This window comes from Physcomitrium patens, chromosome 16 (assembly GCF_059467195.1).
Source record: "Physcomitrium patens ecotype Gransden chromosome 16, ASM5946719v1, whole genome shotgun sequence".
Lineage (NCBI taxonomy): Eukaryota > Viridiplantae > Streptophyta > Bryopsida > Funariales > Funariaceae > Physcomitrium > Physcomitrium patens.
In genome coordinates, this window is record NC_143425.1 from 14,385,390 (window position 1) to 14,405,222 (window position 19,833).

Here is a 19,833-nt window from a genome sequence, read left to right on the forward strand (position 1 = left end):
TGAATACTTTTGCCATTGGTTTACTCAGTATTTATTTATTCAAACAAATTGATACTAGTGAAAGTTTCTTTATAATTTAAATTGAACTATTTTTTTGTGTAGTATGTTATCTATTAGTATTAGCTATTTTAAAAGTATAAAACATACAAGATTTAAAAACTTGTTATAAATATAATTATGTATGCATATATATATATATATATATATAAAGCTAATCATCAAAATCATATGAAAAGAATTAGTAAATAGATATATATATGTCATCAAAATTAAGTAAATGTATGTTCTTGAATATTGAAGTTGTAGAGACATTAATAGTAATACATCTTATTATTACAAGTCAAATACAAAAGAAATTTTAAAAAATAAAAATATATACAACTAAAAACGATTAAAAAATAAAAAATTATCAAATTAAGAATAATCTCAAATATTATAAGTGGGATATTATGATATTTTTTAAAGTAAATTATCAATATATTGTAAGTGTGAATATATATATATATATATATATATATATATATATATATATGTATGTAATAATGCTACTATTAAGAATTAACTATCCAATGTATACATGTATATATATATTTTTTAAATCATATATTTTAGTTTTTTTTAATTAAAAGTATATTTTTTAATAGAATATATTTTAGACATCAAAATTGAGAACTTAAATTTGATTGGCCACCCTTGATTTTATTAATTATAAGTATGCAACAATTATAAGAATACAACAAAATTAACCATTGCTATTGTATATATATATATATATATATATATATATTTGATTTAAGAATAATATAATAAACTATTATATAAGTATAGCAATAATGATAGCTTATTTCTTTTGTAAGATGTGGTATGAAGCAAAGATAGAACATTCACTAAAGATTCGTCCTCAAAAGTATTTTTGTATTTTTCAAAAGATATAATTAATTATTTGTCATAGACATATATTTACTATAGTTATTATTTAGGTGATATGAATAGGTAGAAGTAGATAAAAGTAGATTAATTTTATAATATCTTTTAGAGAAGCTTCCTAGAAGCTTTATAGACACTGCTTGACTTTACATGTATTTATACTTGATTGGCAAGTTAAAAACTTGCTCAAGAAGTTAACCACATGCTACACATGTTGGTAGCTTGCAGGACAAGTTTTCTATGTGGCGCCCACATAGAAAACTTGCCTTGCAAGTTAAGATATGTATTGTGCAAAATCAACACGTTTTTTAGAGGTCTTATAGAATATTGCCACATAGCTCCTAGGTAGATAGTATATATAGAGGCAAGATTGAAGCCTTCTTCACTCTTGTCAACTCCTTTCTTGCTTCTAGTCTAGTTTCAAGGGTCTTTAGTTTTCTTGCCTTTTGGCAATAGCCATTTGAGATTCTTTTTTAATATGCATATTTAGTTATATCTATTTTTTCATCTTTCTTTGAGAATAGTCTCACTTGTTTATTTATTTTTATCAAGTTCTTATCATTGACAAATTAACAAGAATACACTTTCAATATCAAAGCTTTCTCTAATCTTGATTAAGAGTGGACTACCTCTTTCTCTTCATAAGACATAAGCGTATTAGAAGTTGCAGATTCCCTCTTCTAAATTGATATTGTTCTAAGTATTTTCTTTGTTCTTAAGTCCTCTCTTCTATTTGTCTTGAGTGATATTAGACATCTTCTCTTTTCTAAATATTATCATGGTAGAACTTACTGAAATAAAGAATGCAATGGCACAAATGCAAGAGCAATTGAGAGAATTAATGCTTGCAATGCATCAGCTGAATTTACTACCACAAGGAGCAACAAGATTGGTAGGAAGTGAAGATATAGAAATGATTAGAACTGCCTCAACATCTGCACCAAATCATGTCTCTTGATCTATGGTAGAACATCCTTCTAGTGTTAGAGAACCAAGAATTACCGTACCCAAGAAGTTTGATGGCACCAGATCAAAGTTTAGAATATTTATCAATCAAATACAACTTGTGATTGAACTTCAAACCCAAAGCTATCCAACTCCAAGATCACAAGTTAGATTCATTTCTACGCTTCTTTCAGATTCAACATTATCATGGTTTTCATCTTTTCTTAAACAACAAGATCCAATATTGGATAATCTAGAGACTTTTTTGGCAAAGTTTCGATCCATGTATACAGAACATGATGCAATTTGTATTACAACCAACAAGATCCGTATTTTGCGTCAAGACAATCGATCAGTACCATTGTATACTTCTTGATTTTGATAACTTGCAATTAATATCAAGTGGGATGATGTTGCTCTTGTTAGCCAATTTTTCTACGGATTACAATATGAGGTAAAAAAATTAATGTTCAACTTACTTGATCGTCAAACCTTGAGTCAAGCAATTGACTTTGCTATGAAGTGTGACAATCATCTTTTTGAGTTTCAATCTGAGAATTGTACAAGTGGACCTTAACATTACTATAATTCAATGTCAACATTAATACCTCTTCAACACATATATTCAGAAGTAGAGGATATGCAAGTTGATGTGATACGCTTTAAACCTCTTACTGAGCAAGAAAAAACTTGTAGTTGTGAGGAAGGATTGTGCTTATATTATAGAGAACTTAAGTACACTACTCAACATTGCCCAAAGAAGCAACGCAACCACAAAACGAGGAGTACGGCTATCAAAAAAGATAGTATATCAAAAAATGAGTTTGTCTACCTACAATAGAGACCGTGCAGCTAGAACCTTGTACAACACCTAGTGAAGGTCTTATTCTCTCCTCAAAACCTCTCTTTATTTTACGATAAATGTTATTTTAGGACCTAAACATCACAAAGCCTCTGCCTTATTAGATTCAAGAGCCTCAGCATGTTTCTTAGATGAAGAATTTGCTAAAAGACATATCATACTTTTAGTGAAGAAAACTAAACCTATTCATGTAGAAGTCATAGATGGTCATCCATTGTTCTTCAAGACATGTTACTCATGAAATACTTCCTATAGTTACTAAGAGCGTAGTTAATCAATTAGAAAGTCATAAGTATACTACAATTAAACTTGTATTTGTAGGTGCAAGAGCTTTCTTGCATGCTGCAAAAGAAGGATCACCTTGTATCATTTATGCCGCACCTATTTTTATTAGTAGAAAGACTTCAAGTAGCATTCCAGCCAATATCAAGATTTTCAAGATGTATTTGAGAAGAAGAATGCCTTCCAATGATTGCTTAATTGACCTTCAAGAAGGAGTACAACTGCCATTTGGACCAATTTATAATTTATCACAAAATAAGTTGGCTAAACTCAAGGAGTATATTGAAGAAAATCTGGCCAAGAACTTCATACGCCATTCCAAATCTCCAACAGGAGCTTCAATTTTATTTATAAAGAAAAAAAATGAATCATTACGGATGTGTGTCGATTATCGAGGACTCAAAAAAATCACCATCTGGAACAAGTACTCGCTACCTTTAATATCTGGACTCCTTGATCAATTGAATTAAGCTAAGATCTATATAAAAATAGATCTAAAAAGAGCATACAATCTGGTATGCATCAAAGAAGGAGATGAATGAAAGACTACGTTTCAAAAAAGGTATGGACATTTTAAATACAATGACATGCCTTTTAGACTTACAAATACATCAGCAGCATTCCAACATCTAATGAATGATGTCTTTTGGAAGTTTTTAGATGATTTTGTTGTTTGTTACCTAGTTGACATCTTAATCTATTCTAAGAACACAAAAGAACATGAACTTCATGTTTGTCATGTGTTACAAAAACTAAGAGATGTGAGATTATATGCTAAGATATAAAAGTGTATATTTTATACTATTCAAGTCAACTTCTTAGAATACATTATTTCAAATGATGGACTTATGATGGATCCTAAAAAAGTTCAAGCTATTATGGATTGGAAGATTCCAAAAATGGTAGGAGATGTCTAATACTTTTTGGGATTTGCTAACTACTATCAAATCTTCATCAAAGACTTTTTTCAAGTTGCAGTTCTACTTACACGTTTGACTTATAAAGACAAACTTCAATGGAATCAAGAAGCGGAAGTATCATTTGAAGCTTTGAAGACAGCCTTTATCTTTGCACCAATCTTGTATTGCGTTGATTTTTCTAAGCCATTTTTTATGGAAACAAACGCATCAAACTTTGCTTTGCATGTAGTATTGTCACAGATGAGAACAGATGATAAACTTCACCCAATAGCTTTTCATTCCAAAAAAAATTCAACAGCCAAAATCTACTATGAGATTCACGATAAAGAACTTCTTGCAATCGTGGATTTGTTTCAAGAATAGTGCCATTATTTAGAAGGTGCACCTAGTCCAGTCACCCAATATAAGGATCATAAGAACCTTAAATATTTTATGTCAACATATGTTTTGAATCATCGTCAAGCCCATTGGAGTATGTCTTTGTCAAGATTCGAATTCAAGATCACTTATCGACCAGAAAAATAACAAGGTTTGTTAGATGCACTCTCTAGATGATTTTATTTTGCACCAAAGAAAGGAGATGTTACTTTTGATCAGTAACAGACAATTCTCTTGAAGCCAGAGCATCTTCATCTTTGAGCAATGAAATCAATACTAACTATTGATTCAACTTTCATTAAGCAAGTTCAGTCAAGTATGTCTTGTGATCCTCTTATTTGTGATATTAAGAAAAATACTTCAAAGTCTCATGATACTTTTAAGTTTGAATTCAAGAACAATCTACTATATTTTGAGGGATGCCTATATGTTCTAGAAGATGAAGCTCAATTATGTATTCTTCAAACTCGTCATGACTCTCCAACAACAGGATATTTTGGATATAATTAAACTTTGGAACTAATATCTAGGAATTTTTGGTGGCCCCAAATGTGGAAGGTAGTCAAAGATTTTGTACAATCTTATGATGTTTGCTCAAGATCAAAAACTCCTCGTCATCGACCTTACGGACTTCTTCAGCCATTATCCATTCCAATAAAATCATGGTCTTTTGTTTCTATGGATTTCATCACGGATCTTTCAATCTCAGGTTCTTATGACTTTATATTCGTGATAGTAGATTGTTTTACCAAGATGGCACATTTTGTACTATGTACAGAATCTATCATAGGTAAAGAAACAGCTAAGTTCTTTTTTGACAATATCTATCCTTATTGTGGATTACCCAAGGATATTATATCAAATAGGGGAACTCAATTTGTATCAAGATTTTAGCACACTCTTTTCAAGATTGTAAAAGTGGATATAAAACTATCTTCGATATTCCATCCTCAAATCGATAGACAAATAGAGTGTGTTAATCAAGTTTTGGAGTAATATTTAAGATGTACTATCAACTACTAACAAGATGATTGAACAGTTCTTTTATCATTAGTAGAGTTTGCTTATAATAATATGATACATTCTTCTACACAATAAATACCTTTCTTTGCTAATTATGGTTATCATCTATGACTTGATACTTTTGACTTTTCAAAAGTTCATAATCCTGCTGCAAAGGATTTGACAAATCATTTATCAAAGCTACATGCAACAATGAAGGCGCAATGAAAAGAAGCTTAAGAACAACAAAAGATCAATGCGGATGTCTATCAAAAGGAACAACCATCATTCTACATGGGTGACAAGGTATAGTTACTTTGTCACAATATCAAGGCCACTCATCTTTGTGATAAGTTAGACTATCATACACTTGGACCATTTTCTATTTTTGCACAAATCAATTCAGTTGCATATCATTTATACCTATCAGAGTCAATGAAAATCCATCCAATATTCTACATGTTTCTTCTTGAATCATACAAGACAGTGGACATACTAAGAAGAAGACAAGTTCCACATCTTTCTATAGAAGTGGACAATAATGAAGAGCTCAAAGTGAAAGAAGTCCTAAATTCAAGGCGGTGCCAAAATAAATTGGAATATCTTGTCTATTGGCGTGGATATGATATTAGTGAACTCATATGGGAGCCAATAAAGAATCTTGTAAATGTAGCAAAGGCAATGGAGGCTTTTCATCGACAATATCCATCAAAATCAAGATGAAAACTTTATAAATGAAACAAGATCTAGGCAAGATAACATTCTACTTTCAATCCTTGTTTGTAGCTTCTTTGTAGTTGTGACGTTGAGGAGATGGAGAACCAACAACTAGCAGATTCGACTCAAGAGCCTTCATTTGTTGACCTTTTGGATGAGACATTATGATTGTGACAACCTTCAAGACATCAAAATTGAGATGAAGATCCTCAAGAACAACATATTCTTCCTCGAATAGATGGCAAGATACAATGCATTTGATATCACGACCTTGGAAGGTACTCCCAATATTTGGTGATTTTACTAGAGGTAGAAATTACTCCTGATGGTGTTTCAAATGTTTTATTTGAAAGAAGTTATGAAGGCCTCGACAACGATCAAATAACTGAATGGTCTTTCCGCCTTGGTATAGAACAGTATCAATGGTTGAGAGGCCCTATCAATCATCTTCAAAGAAAACAAAGATCAAAGTATGTGGCAAATACAATTCGTCGCATCTTAGACTTCTTCCACAAATGATTATTGCTCCTCATGGAACTCATCCCTAGAAGGGGGGTAATGTCATGAACATATATTTATTGTAATTATTATCTCGGTGATATGAATAAGTAGAAGTAGGTAAAAATAGATTAATTTCATAATATCTTCTAGAGAAGCTTCCTAGAAGCTTCATAGACACTGCTTGACTTTACATGTGTTTATACTTGTTTGGTAGGTTAAAAACTTGCTCAACAAGTTAAGCACATGCCACACATGTTGGTAGCTTGTAGAATAAGCTAATTATGTAGCACTCACATAGAAAATTTGTCTTGCAAGTTAAGATATGCGTTGTGCAAAGTCAACACGTTTTTGGAGGTCCTATAGAATATTGCCACATAGCTCCTAGGTAGATAGTATATATAGAGGCAAGAGTGAAGCCTTCTTCACTCTTGTCAACTCCTTTCTTATTTCTAGTCTAGTTTCAAGGGTCTCTAGTTTTCTTGTCTTTTGGCAATAGCCATTTGAGATTCTTTTTTAATATGCATATTTAGTTATATCTATTTTGTCATCTTTCTTTGAAAAAAGTCTCACTTGTTTATTTATTTTTATCAAGTTCTTATCCTTGACATTATTGTATCATAAGAAGCAACATAAATAAGTTGATTTGTATCTTTTATGTCTTATTTGTATATACATCTTGAAATATAGCCAAACTGAGGTATTTTGATGAGACAATTTGTAAAAAGAAAAAAGAAAAAAGAAAAAAATAGTCTAATATTGAAGTAAACATTAAACTTTTTTGCCAAATTCTAAATATATTAAGTTGTATTTTGTATCTAAATAAAAATATAATAAATATTGTTTTATAAATATATTTTATTTAAATTATTATTTTAAATATTATAATTATAAAAATACAAAATAAGTAGTCAAATGATTATAATTTATATTATGAATATACAATTATAAATTTAAAAAATAAATTAGTATTCTAAAAAGTTGTCAAATTAACAATTAACATATTTTTATGAAAAAGATAGAATTAAAATATATCAATATTTATGTATATATATATATATATATATATATATATATATATATATATATATATATATACATATATTCAACATATATCAATACCTTTATTTAATATTGTATAATGGTATATTATTTCTATTTGATTATCTTTAATAATCTTTTAGTTCAATATAAATTACACAAGGTTCTTATACACACTCATAGAATTTATTATCAAAAATAAAAATAAAAATAAATTTTTTATTTATGATATTTTATTTAAATGTTTCATTTTTTATTTGTGTTATATTATCTCTTATTGTTATATAGTCTTATTGTATAAATGAGAATTTTCATATTTAGTAAATTGAGTCCTACAAACCAGCATCAAGTATGCAATTAAAAATCAAATAAAAATATATAACAAACACACTTTAAGAATATTAAATAGTTTTTTTTTTTTTTTTTTTTTTTTTTTTTATGGCTATGGCCTTTTTAAAGAATCATGCTTGATCATATAGATATTCAACTAAAATTTCAAGTCACATATGTCTACAATTGGAATCAACTTCTCACATATTAATTTAAGTAGAATTGGCTCTCATCTATATAACAACATGTAAGGACTATAAAATGCTTATGTGCTAAAGACGTAAACCATTGCAATATATAAAAATATCAAGTCTCAATCTTAATCATTGCCATGAAACAATCCATACTATTATAAACTAAGGTTGATAATTTAAACAATCTCTTCAACTAAGCCATTTATTTCAAGATTATTTATAGATGTGGCCAAATAATCTATTAGAGCTTTGGTACACAAAACCTCAAAAGATCTAAAGAACTTCCTTTCTTCATCTATTAAGACTTCAACAAGTGACTCAAAATGCACCAAAATATAATTAATAAATAAATAAAACAAAAAACCATAATTTCCAACTTTAAAGAATTTTTTAATATAAGGACAAGTATGATCTACTTGCTTATATGCTCTACCATCACTATTTAGCTTCACATGGAGTGACAACAAATAATCCAATAAAATCCAAAGATAAATGATAATCCAAATCTATGTTGGATAAAAGGCTTTAATTGAAATAATAAAGTATCAAAACTTAACATAATTTGGTTGAATACTTCACATTGAAAAATAATATAGAAACTTGCTAATATAAGTTAATATACTAATATTGGCTAAATAACATGATCTATATCCTAAATATTCTAAGATATTAATGTTCTTTATATACTTTCTACAAAAAAAAAAAAAAAAAAAAAACTCTTTATTTTAGACTTGGAGTCATGTGCCTAATTCTATTAGACCATAAATAGAATAAAAATATATTCTTTTAATAGAATCTTACTACTTTGTAATTAATCTTATTTTAATATATATTAGAAATAATTGAAAAAAATATCTTATATTGAAGCTTAAGCAAGGCCATAAGGTCTTTTCAAATATTGCTATTTACTTGGATTTTATTATATTCATCATTTGAGCATTGATTAGATACCTTAGATGCAAAATCTTATATCAAAGCAAGGAATAATATTGCATGCTAATTAAGAACTATATTTTTGTTGTAATTTCTAGGCTATCTAGCTTTTATCAAGGTCTCTTTTAAAAGAAAAGATACCAAAAAAAAGCAAAAAATCCAAACCAAATCTTCATTCCAATAATATACAAATAAAATTTAAAAATAAACTAGAGCTATTGGCATTGACTTGTAATTGATGGTCAGAAGTCACAAAACTAGTAACAATAAACAAGTTTGTATGAAGGTCCAAAATCTTAAAATTTGTACTTCAAAAATATTAAGCATACGATTTGTAATCCCAAAATACTCTATTATGGCTTAATAAAAACCTAAAGATATAAGACTTCCAAATTAGGTGAAATATGGATAAGAGAAGGACAAAAGATCATCTTTAGAAATTGAACAATATTGAATAAATATCAATTTAGTATTCTAAATGACTTCTAATTGTCAAATTAATATTATTATTGGCTTCTTTAAAAACTTCCATACAAAAATGACTCAAAAAATGTCAAGTTTAGATTATGTATATCCATAGAATGAACTTCCAAATATTAACATTAAAAAGTTCAAGACAAAAAATATTATTTTTATTTATTTATTTTAACAAAATTCCTAGATAGTAAGTAAGCTCATCTTGATTAGGTAAAAAAAATAGATAAATGACAAATATGAAAAATATTATTAATCTACTATTGCCAAGAATTGCCACTTACTAATACATGTTGCCACTTTTAACTTGTTACTTCTTATGTTTTGCATGCAATTTCTAATGCCTCCCACATCTTTGCTTATTGCCTTTGCAAAAAATGGCAACATCATATATTTTTATTGTATATAAAAAAATATAAATTAAAGGTAATATATGTCACCAAATTATAAATCTAAGAAGTGTTTTAATTGTACTATTACAAAAGTACAATGTCAAACAAAGATTTAGTAATCTATCCTAAATAAAGACTAGATTGTGTGTAAAAGAAGACATTAAAAAATTTCAATGAAACCACCAATACTATAGAATATTACTAAGCAACCTATGCTACAAATAAAAGCTGTAGAGTAGTTTGTCATTGCCATAGTTATAAGATGCAATTCATAACAATAAATATATTATTATCACATCTGTTCAAAAAGAACTTTGAGTAGCAAGCATTGTTTTTGCAAAGATTGATTTAGACTTATAATACTTTAAAAATTAGATAAAAATGAAATAAAAGACATCCTAAGTGATGTATGTTGAGACATTGTATAGTTTTAATGAATGCAACTATTAATTTTAGAAATTGACCATTAAATATAGATACCACTAGTTGTATTAAATCTTATCTTTTTTTGTGATACACTCTTACTAAAGACTTTTATAGCAAGGATGTTGAAATAAGAAGAAGTTTTGTAGTATAGCCAAATACTTGCTATACTACAAAATTTAAAGAAAATGATTCTTTGTCAAAAGAAAAATAAAGCATCTAAACACTATAAGTTAAATTATTTCTTACACCACAAAGAAAGATTCTAAGAGTGCAATTGTGTAGAAAAAATCCTAGGTTGTAATGAATAGCTAAATCACCATATCCAAGCAAAATTCTACTATAAAGAACTCTTTTTCTTTCTTAAAAACACTCACAAGACTTGCCTTAAGAAAGAATGCAAAGTCAAAGGAGCTTTTCTATCTAATATCTTTATACCCTACTTGATACTAACAAGGCCAACTAATATAAAATATTAAATGGATAAAAACTCTCTAATCTAAATTAGACTACATAAACTAATGTAGTCTATTAATTACATCCACTTAACTATGTCACATGACAAATCTTTATATTCTATTTGTTTGGATAATCTTGACCAAAAAATCAATTGAGTTGTAGATTGAAAAATAATCTACCAAAATTTGATATAAAAAATAATAATAAATATACATGCATGCATACATATAATTCATTATAAATTATAACTTAGTATGGCACATTACTCTCTAAAATTCTAAGCAACATGAATTGTTATATATTCTCATAAAAAGTTGTCTTTACCTATCAAAAACACAAACAATAATAATAGATTTTTTGGCAATGATTTTTTTTTTTTAATTTTTTATTGTACAAAGAAAAAAGAAAAAAGTTGGATCAATTGAAAATATAAAATTTAATAAAAGAGTAATATGAACAGAAAGTCTTGGGTCTTAAGAATAGCTGAAAACTTCTAAGGCTCTTAAAAGAAAACGTCACCTAAGACACATAGCAATACACATTTGCCAATTTAATGATAATGTTCATACGAACCACCACAATGATCCACAATGACCAACACCCCACACAAAAAAATCTAAGCAAGTTACACTGCATCACTTTTAATTTTATTCAATTCAAAATTTGGGATCTACTAACAGTTCTCGAAACAAGTGGTTTAATGAAGCAAATCACAAATGATATCACAACACATCCCATTCCAATAATCAGGCACTGCACAGCATCATACAGAACAACTGAGGAAGATGGAAAACCTCACGTTCTCTGTGCACTTGTGTGAGGGAACATGGATTAGGGGGCAAGGAAGATTGTCAAGGCCCCACCATTCATATGACAACATTATCCCAGTGAAGAACCGGATATCGAGGCCACATCGGATCAGATGAGGCACGTCAGATCCGATGGGGTGGAGTGATGCCCCAATATATTGGGGCAGTGGGCTCGGTATTGAAACATAGAAAGCATACTCCACACAAGTAAGTTAGGACCAGCAAGGTTGCACTATAACAAATAGAGTGTGATATGAGATAATTCTTCCCATGCCAACCCTTTCCTTATATACTAGTACCAAGGTACCAAGTGCTACAATCCATATGGGATATCTTCTAGGACCAGCCCTCCCCTTGTACTCTAATGTACTATAGACCAGCACCCTACCTTATGGGATATCCTTAACAACACTTGTACTCTATTGACCATTAGCAACTACTTAAAGAGTTCTTTTCTCAACACCCGGAACCACGGGGACCGGTACCCGTCCTCACTGTCTCTCCCTCTCTCGATTTCGAAAGTGGACCTGTGCACTGGATCCCGTCCTTCAATCAGGGGCGAGGAATCTCGGAGCTGTGTTTACTGTGGTTGGAAGCCAAACACCGGGGAGAGAATCGGAGCAGGAAAAGGCGATGGTCCTGAATTAGAGCGCAGTGGGAGTTCTGATTGCAGGGGTTAATGGGCATAGAATCTACTGGGAATGTGTGCTCGACGCGATTCTAACACACTCCTGTTTCTGCGGCCTTTTGATTGGTGCTGGTCCCGTGCGGGCCGCTGGCACGGCCGTGCTCTGTAACCACTGCTCCTTGGTTGTTTGCTTCACATCGACTTCGTTGTCTGGAGTGTGTGTATTTTTTTTCGAGGGGAAATTGTGAATATTACTTTTAGTGCTCAATCTGCCAGGGTTGCGAAGTTTTGGTGTTCGTTGAAGTCAGGGAGTTAGTGTGATTAAGTGGAGCGCTCTTGGTGCTGTTGCAATGGTTGACGATGATCGCAGGTACAGTCGTGGCCATGGATTCGGTTGACGGGACTCGGAGGAGGTGGTTTGGAGGAGGATCGTGGATGTGCTGTGCGTTATTAATTGCGCTTGAGGTGTGTGAGGTGGTCCGCAGGCGCGACGGGGTGGCAACCTGTGTGTGTGTGTGTGGAAGCGCGTTTGATCTAGAGCGGGCTGGTGGTCTGTGCGCGGGGTGTAGTGAGTGCCGTATGCCAGGAATGTTTAAAACTGTTTTTGGATTGTGTGAGGATGTTCGGATGTGAGGGTGTGGTAATTTAGCTTTGTGTGGGTTATGAATGGCCAACCGTGGCGGAGGTGGACGCTCATTTGGTTTGTAGTTGGATCTTGTGATGTGCGCGAAATACTAGATTTACTTGGGGTGTGATGATGAACGTCCAAAATCATCTCCAGTTTCAGTGGCGTGATTACGAATTTTTATTGGAGGTTTGCGCGGCTTAATGATCCTATTTGCATTCTTGAGGTGGAGTTGACGTTGGTGCTGCCTCTTTCGGAATATGCACCTGGAACATGCTTTAAGTCGTAATTGATGCCTTTGCCGCGAAGCATTTTTATTAAGCGCCTGAAGTGATGGATATTATTTTACATTATGCTGGAAGTAATTTTTGAGTCCTCGATTGGTTTTAGCATGGCCATCTTGCATCTTTGGAATATACTTGTGTGAATTGCTCAAATATGTTTTGTGGTACCTGGCTCGATTCTTGGACAGTTTAAAGTTACCGTGGATCAGGATGCGCTCCTGGTGCTTTACCACAGGCCACGGCGGTTGAGGGCTTTCCTGGCGACTTTGAAATAGGCGTGAACCAGGTATTTTTTGACCATGAGAACGGAAGAACATATGTTTCAATTACGACTTCAACCTAATGCTATTAGCGGGGGAGAAGTTACGAATTCTCACCATTGTTCTGATGATATAGTGAGGCTGACATTACCTCTTTGGCTTTTTCTGAAAAGAAACTTAGCAATCTTTTTAATGAATAGTAACGATTGCTGTTTCAAACTTTCAAATAGGAACATGCGGCTTGTTTCATAGAACTGGTTCTGTAACCGTAGCTTGGTCGTGTTGAGTCGTTCGCCTTCCTTTTCCTGGTCGTTTGTTTTAGCGAGTTCGTGTTGGGAGTTTCTACCGCTCTTGCCTTACCTGTTACATCTAGCTCCGTTCCATATTATGTTGTATTTTTATGAGGTTTCGACCCTGAATTTTGTCGAATCCTCTGTGGTCACTTTGCAGGAGACGAAGTTCCTGCTAGCCCTTCAATATTGAAGCTCTCTGGCAGCTACTTCTTGTACATATGTTAATGCAGACACGGTTAAGTTAGGCAGCTTACCATCATCACATATTCAGGGATAATGCTGACACTTTGCTCATTTCACCTTACGTTAACCTATTTGTCATTTTCTTTGATTGGCTGAGCAGTACTCCAATTTGTACACTACTTTCCAGGAAGTATAGTGGATTTGTTTGAGGAATTGGCAGTGATGGAAGCGTGCAATTGTGTAGAGCCGCAATGGCCTCCAGACGACCTCCTCATGCGGTACCAGTACATATCAGATTTTTTCATCGCATTGGCATATTTCTCTATCCCGCTGGAGCTCATATACTTCGTGAAAAAGTCGTCCATCTTCCCATACCGATGGATCCTAGTTCAGTTTGGGGCCTTCATCGTGCTATGTGGAGCAACGCATCACATATCGTTATGGACCTTTACTATTCACTCTCGAACAGTGGCTGTTGTTCTCACAACGGCGAAGGTTCTTACTGCCGTTGTTTCGTGTGCCACAGCACTCATGCTTGTTCATATTATTCCAGACCTCCTTAGTGTGAAGACTCGAGAATTATTTTTGAAGAAAAAGGCTGCAGAACTTGATCGTGAGATGGGATTGATTCGCACACAAGAGGAAACAGGTCGTCATGTAAGGATGCTTACTCATGAAATTCGAAGTACTCTAGATAGACATACAATATTGAGCACTACCCTAACTGAGCTGGGCAAGATGCTTTCGCTTGAGGAATGCACGTTATGGATGCCAACTCCGGATGGTCAAGAGTTAGAGCTAAAAAATGCTTTTCAAGCTGATACCCTCCATGTTACAGTGTCCATACACCACCCAACCATCAAGCAAGTGTTCAGTGCTTCCCGAGCAGTGGTGATATCTCCAAATAGTCCAGTTTGTGTGACTCGAGTACGTGGTGGGAAGTTCATGACTGGGGAGGTCGTTGCAATCCGAGTTCCACTTCTTCATATTACCAACTTTCATTTCAGTGGTTGGCCTGACGCAGTTATTCGTCCTTTTGCATTGTTGGTGCTGATGCTGCCTTTAGATAGTGCACGGAGGTGGCATGCTCATGAACTGGAGCTAGTGGAAGTTGTGGCCGATCAGGTGAGAAGTGTCGTCTGATTATGACCTCTAAAATAATGGCTACTCTTACAGCTTCAGTTGCGTCGAAATGGCTCCCCAATTACCGGGCCTTGATTCGTGATGTTTATGCAATGTATTTTGCTGCCGTAGTTTCCTTGTGATGAAAGTGTTATAATAGCTGGCATCACTTGTTGAATGCAGGTGGCTGTGGCCCTATCACACGCCATGATTCTGGAGGAATCAATGCTTGCTCGAGAGCTTTTGATGGAACAAAACGTAGCGTTGGAACATGCCCGACAGGGAGCAGAGACAGCTATTCGAGCCCGCAACGATTTTCTTGCCGTCATGAACCATGAGATGCGTACGCCAATGCATGCTATTATTGCTCTTTCTTCTCTTTTACAAGAAACGGAGTTGGCCCCTGAGCAGCGGTCCATGGTAGAAACGCTTTTTTGAAAAGCAGTAATCTTCTAGCCACGTTGATAAATGACGTACTGGACCTTTCCCGGCTCGAGGATGGAAGTCTGGAGCTTGATATTCAGAAATTTAACCTTCCTAATGTCTTCAAAGAGGTAGACTCTCAAAATTGTTCGTGTTTTGACAATGTTGCAGATTAACGTGGCTGCTTGATATGTTATGGTCGGCACAGAAGAAAGTGTAAATTTAAGTTTCCACTGAATTGCATGTTTAGGAATAAGCGTTTTAAGGAAACAATTGCTTTCTTGTAAGATACTGTGTCAATTCTGCTTCTGTAGAGCAGCTTAGACTTGATTCGCAGTAGGCTTCATCAGCTTTTAAACGGCTTTGTCGAGTAAAATAGGACTAATAGTTAGTATTCCATGTCATGCTTTGAATAATGACTTCGTTTGTTGGACGTCTGCTCTAAGCCACTGTTAGATTATGCGGAATTATTTTCTGGATGTTACCTGCTTTATTATTTCCACAGTAATCCTTAATGTCACACGATCTGATCATACAGTCTGAGATATTGTCTGTGCCCTGGCAGGTATCGAGCCTTGTGAAGCCAATAGCATCAGTGAAAAGGCTTCAAGTGAACTTGACTATGGGACCTGATATTCCTGAAATTGCAGTTGGAGATGACAAACGGCTGTTACAAACTGCCCTCAATGTTGTTGGAAATGCGGTGGAGTTTACCAAGGAGGGCTATGTGAATGTAATAGTAGGTCTAGAAAGAACTGAGTATCCGCGTGACCCCCGAAAACCAGATTTTCGCCCCCTCCCAGGAGACAACCATTTTTATATCAGAGTCCAGGTATCTTCTACCTTTTTGATTTGGTATGTTAAGTTGCTTTTTTCTGATTTTAAAGAACTGCGTAGTTACAGATTAGCTTGGCAATAAGTATTGGGTCGTAATTTCTCATTGACATGAATGACTGGTTGGCAGGTGCGGGACACAGGTTTGGGTCTCAATCCGCAAGACATCCCTATGCTCTTCAACAAGTTTGTACAAGCTGATTCTACCACTACAAGAAACTACGGAGGAACAGGGCTTGGGTTAGCCATTTGCAAAAGGTAGCTTCAGGTCTTGTTGATGTTATGTTTTAATTTGTGTTTCGTATCTACTATTTTTTGGGCATTAGTTGTTTCTTGTGGGTGGCCTTTGTATGGTTTTAGGCTGCACTGGGGATTGTAATGTTCTTTTGTTGTTAACTGTTGTAGGTCTTTGTTTTACCTTGTTTTTATCTCAGAACGGTCAAGATGACATCTATTTTACAAGTCAGTTGTTGTGAGGCAGGTTTGTTAATCTTATGGACGGACATATTTGGATTGAAAGCGATGGGGTTGGAAAGGGGTCGGTTGTGACCTTTATTGTGAAGTTAAATTTTCCTGAGGCTCCAAGCCATCTCTCCATCCAGATTGCGCCTAACTCTCAACCAAGCAGTTCTCAGTCTCGGACAGACTGTTCCGGTGTCAAAATTTTGGTCACTGATGACAATGGGTAAGCGCTCATCCTTTGCTCTGGCTGAGTGGTTCTGATTTCGAACCTGTCCTTGTTGATACATGACCACTAATCATTCACATCTACTTTTCCGTGATGTGAATCTCATAAGATTGAAACCTTTGAATGATACACAGTGTGAATAGGATGGTTACGCGAGGCCTACTAATGCGGCTGGGGTGCGAAGTTACATTGGCGGCATCTGGACGGGAGTGCCTGCAATTAATTCAACAGCGAAATCAAGCTTTCAATTTGCTTCTGCTTGATGTGTGCATGCCGGAGATGGACGGTTATGAAGTTGCTGTTCAAATTCAGAAAAGATTAGGACGTCGTGAGCGACCCCTCCTTGTCGCCCTCACAGCTAACACGGATCGTATCACCCGTGAGAAGTGTCTTCGCCTGGGCATGGATGGAGTTGTCACAAAGCCTATTTCTTTAGAAAAGATGCGGTTGGTTCTTATAGAGCTTCTAGAACAAGGTTCCATTTCTGAGCTTACCCAAAGATTATGATATTGATTGTTGGTTAGTGAACGCATTTTTCTGACTTGAAAGTCGTTAGGGCAAATGAGGTTCTATGTAGAACTGATCTTGCGGAAATGCACCAGGGCAGTATGTAATTTTCTTAGTACAACAAATGTAGAATTTACAGTTCAACAGGTTAGACAGGTATGCGGACATCCCTGGTTGCACAGAAGAACGGGGTATGTAAATTACTCAAGAGTATTCTAAGGTTGCAGATGGGTCTGTTACTCCCACTTATTCGTTCCGCAATTGTGGACAGGGAATAAGGCAATCCACTGAGGTGCGTCTTGCACAAGTGTATGATGTTCACTCATGCGGAGCAAACCCCTCCTGGCCAAAACGAAACCTTTGGAAAAGAATCTCCTTTGATACCAATGGACTGTTGAATTGGGCTTCAAAAGTTGTGGCAGGCTCTTGGCATTGCTTTTTAATTCACTGAGTCACACACGAGTTCATTTTTGTTATTCTTTAAAGCTTATTTTAGTAGGGGAATGGAACATTTGAGTATAATCGATTCATTTACATTGAAACCCAAACTCATACAACAAATAATCAACGAATGAGGAAGATCTATAAAATAGAAAATGTATTACTTGCTAGTTGAAATACTCCAAAAGCTTCATTACATTGAAAGTTATTAAAAGAATATTTTTATGTCACCTTTACAGGTTTGAAATTAACAAAAACAAGTCATTTAATTTTTGATTTCTTACTGAACCAATTTCAACACTCCTTCGTATCTCTATCGTTCATTATCCAAATCCAATTTGGAAATTATTACAAATCTTTACAAAATAATTGAACTATCCATCTTTGCCATGCAACTTTAAACCAATTTCATTTTATATGTGTTAAAATATATTACTTGGTTTAGCATGCGGAAGTGGATAGTTCATTATCTGAAAACTATATGGATTATTTGAATTCCTACCTAAACCACAATATGCACAATACCATTGTTATTTTGGAAATGAATTCCAAATTAATTCTTACAAAACAATTTATAAGAAAGATATGACAATAAATTAGTGGAAGTAATCCACATGCATGCAATTCAATGGAGTGTAAAAAATTTTGCACTAGATATTTGATCCCTCCATCTTTTTTTAATAGAATAGAGATATTATTTTTTTAAAATCCTCTTCGAGATTAAAAACAAAGCATTGAAGTGCATTACATTGAGTGGCATGGCATATGTCATATGACCATTGGCTAAAAAGAAGTAGGCATGTAATCTCTTTTTGAACTTAACTTGACCATGGTTGCTTTTGTCCATTACATTCCTATACATGACAATTCATAATCACATCTAGTCTTTATTATTTTTGATAAGTAGGAGTCACTATCAAAGTATTCCAAACTCACTTGTTAGAATAATTATGATGGTTGATTTGGGTTGTGGAGACTTACCTCAGAGCTTATGTTATATCTTAAGTGTTGTTGTGTACTTGTCACTGTAGGTGTTCTCTAACCTTGTGAAGGTTTATTACAACTTCTATTTCACCTTTGCTTGGAATGACCCAAATTTCATTGAAGGTATTGAAGGCCTAAGTCAAAAAAATTGTCTTTCCTCTACTATCTATGTGTAGAAGTTATTGCCTTAAAAGTGTTGATTTGTAGTTGCATAGATTTCTAAAATAGTGATGCTTTTGCAAAACAATAGATTATTCTTAGTTGATTTGACCAAATAGACGAGATCTTTGAGACTATATTGAACATCATCATACCAAAATTATCTCTCTTCGTTCATCCATAGTTGGCTTGAGAGTGTGCAAGAGAATTTTGATAATTGTTCCAAATGTTTTCTTTTTATTTTTGTCAAAATTACTTCTACTTTTCTTTCTATCTATTCTTTAATTGGACATGCAAAACTTTGACTGCCTTCTTGTGTAATTTTTAATGTAGATTGTATGGCATCTATACTAATTCCTCTTGCAAACTTATTGGTAGGCTTAGAGGGCGTGGATTGTTTGTTCTTGTAGAAAAGAAAGTATTGCTTTCTCTCACTTCATGTTGTAAGTCAACATGAGGGAGATGTATTCTAATTTCCTGTTTTATTTCTTCAAAGAGCTACTTTATGGCAAGAGAAAGGTCTTTGCTTTTTGAAGTAGTTTTTGTTGAATGCTTTTAAGAATTCAACTTGAAGGATATAGGTTTAGGTAGCTAAGAAATATCTTTTTTTAGCTCCAATAAGAAAAAGGTTGGTAGCATGAACTAGTTCTTGTGTGGAAGATTCTTTGGTGTTGCAAATTCTATTTGTTTTGTCCAAACCTCCTAAAAGAGGGTGGCTAGTTGAGTGATCTTGTTTGGACTGTATTTGTAACATAAAATGCTTTGATATACCTCTAATCTAATATGAATAATCATTTTTCACACATAGGACATCAT

General features: G+C 33.7%; 1 pseudogene across 1 annotated transcript; it reads left to right on the forward strand.

Moving 5' to 3' along the window:
• The first annotated feature begins 12,402 nt into the window (after positions 1–12,402).
• Positions 12,403–17,820, forward strand: LOC112293562 (ethylene receptor-like; annotated as a pseudogene). The gene is made up of 8 exons (XR_016507184.1): positions 12,403–12,584; positions 13,312–13,409; positions 14,020–14,984; positions 15,165–15,535; positions 15,970–16,236; positions 16,369–16,496; positions 16,720–16,923; positions 17,061–17,820. The product of XR_016507184.1 is annotated as an ethylene receptor-like (transcript).
• Positions 17,821–19,833: the final 2,013 nt, after the last annotated feature.